We start from the raw sequence: 2,698 nt of genomic DNA, 5'->3' as shown, positions 1-2,698 counted from the left end.
GAAAGAGAAAATATAAACATATCTACATACACACACACACACACACACACACGCACACATATTTATACATACTCACGCACTCTCATTCTCTCTAATCTATCTCAAGGAATGCTCTGACGGAAGACCATCTTCGAGCACACCTTCCAAGGAGACACCGCACCCCAGGCTCCTCCTTACAGCTCAGACCTTCTTAAGAAAAGACAAGACGGGAGCTGGACATGATCGGGAAAAATAGGAAAATCGAGGAATATTTGAGTTGTAGGAGGACTTGTTTGTCACTGTTGTCCAGGAGGATGTTGTAATCTGTTATTAATAGCTTCTGGGTAACGCTTATGGTTTTGTGAAGGGATGTCTTGTTGCTAACAGGTTGATATTTTTTTTTAGCGATGATGAAATTTCTTTTTTAATGCAAATTATGTATTTTTGGTTGTTATATCATGTTTTAAATTATTTATTTATCTATCATTACTCTTTCTTGTTCAATTCGGATAATACAGACGCTATAATTCAAGGTAAAATTTACCCCATTCAAATGCCAAACTTCAATAGTAAATGATGTTATGCAATGGCTATGAACATAATTATTGGTATTCATTTATCAATTGTTTATGAATAGGCAGCGCGATCCACAAATGAATGCTCGATTTAATTTCAATATTGGTGAAAACATTGATTTGATACAGTGAAACCTCTCAATCAAAGCCTAATTGTTTATTTACATTTATACTGATTTGATACTGTGGAACCTCTCATTCAGCCCCTGTTTATTTACATTCATTAATATCATCATTTCTACAAAGTCATATCTACAAAATAGTGAAATTCCTTGATAATAAACCACCGAACTCGTATAACGTTTAAAATGATTTTTTCGAATATAATAAATCGGACCCTGAGGAAAAAATAAATAAAATAAAACCTTTGATATATTTCGCAAAGTTTATGAAATATTGTTTACGTTTTATTTTCCAAAAGCTCCAATCCACGGTAGCTGTATTTCATACATTCTTTAAACATTTTCATTTGACGGATGTTGCACAAGAAGAGGTTCTCCACTTTAATAACCCGTTCCTTTCGAGGTAGTCTGAATCCATTTGCAAAATCAAAAGCTATTTGTGGGTTTGTCTTTTCATTCATTTTATTCTCGAGATTACAGTGCACATCAGCGTGGAAGTGCTTTTATTCTGCTCCTCCTCCTCTTGTATTCTTCACCTCTCTCTCTCTCTCTCTTTGTCCCTTTCTCTCTTCTGTTTGACCCTCCCTCTCTCTTTCTCTTTATTTCTTTCTCTCTCTCTCTTTCTCTCTCTCTCTCTCTCTCTCTCTCTCTCTCTCTCTCTCTCTTTCTTTCTTTCTTTCTTTCTTTCTTTCTTTCTTTCTCTTTCTCTTTCTCTCTCTCTCTCTCTCTCTCTCTCTCTCTCTCTCTCTCTCTCTCTCTCTCTCTCTCTCTCTCTCTCTCTCTCTCTCTCTCTCTCTCTCTCCTCTCTCTCTCTCTCTCTCTCTCTCTCTCTCTCCCTTTTTGTATATATATATATATATATATATATATATATATATATATATATATATATATATATATATATATATATATATATATATATATATATATATATATATATATATATATATATATATATATATATATATATATATATATATATATATATATATATATATATATATATATATATATATATATATGAGTGTGTGTGTGTGTGTGTGTGTGTGTGTGTGTACATATGTGTGTGTGTGTGTGTACATATATATATATATATATATATATATATATATATATATATATATATATATATATATATATATATATATATATATGTATGTATGTGTGTGTTTGTGTGTGTGATCTCTATCCGCCTATGCAGTTATCTATTCATCAGTACATAATTTATAAAACCTGTTCTTTCCCTCTCCGCAACATACTCCTTGTGGTATCTTTCTAAAAAAAAAAAAAAATTGTTTTTCTACCTCAGCCTCAACTATTTTCTTAAAGACAAACCAACCCGACTCGGCTCAAACCAGGAAGACATCAAGAATAAAAATAGCAACATATCATTCTTTCCAAACTTAGAAAAAAATATAGGACTCTCGACATTCTTTCTCCTTCCCCTTCGCCCTTTTATCCAATCTCTTCCCTCTCTCTAATTGTCTCCCACTCCCTTCTTCCTTTGTTTACTCGACGCTTCTCATTCACATTCTTAGTCCATGCTTTGTACCCTTTGTATAGTGAGGTCCCCCCCCTCGTCCTCTCCTTCCCCCCCTTCTGCCTCGCCCCCCTTCCCAATCGTATCTGAGAGTTTCTGATCGTCTTATAAAGTCTAAAATTGAGACTTGATGTATGTTAAGAGATAGAGGAAAAGGATAAATAGATAGATAGATAAATGAGTTGATAAAGGACGAAGTAAAAAGTGTCTTATTGGTGACAGTTGAATCGGTAATCAAATATGAGACAAAGTGGAGTAAGGTCATTGACTCTCAAGACACCCAAGAGGAAATCTTTTTCACCATAAACTCTTAGAAGTCAAATTCGGAAGATTCTGAAATGATAACGAGAACTTATGAGACTAGTTAGCTCGCTCCAAATTGGTAAGATATGAAAACAAGAGATTCTGACACGATACGAAAAATTGTAGGAATCATTTACCTTAATATTAGGTAGATATCAAAAGTGGGAAAAAAATCAGAG

The sequence above is a fragment of the Penaeus vannamei genome, chromosome 31 (genome assembly GCF_042767895.1).
Source record: "Penaeus vannamei isolate JL-2024 chromosome 31, ASM4276789v1, whole genome shotgun sequence".
NCBI classification, from domain to species: domain Eukaryota; kingdom Metazoa; phylum Arthropoda; class Malacostraca; order Decapoda; family Penaeidae; genus Penaeus; species Penaeus vannamei.
The sequence above is the reverse complement of the archived record's forward strand: the minus strand, read 5'-3'. Positions refer to the sequence as shown.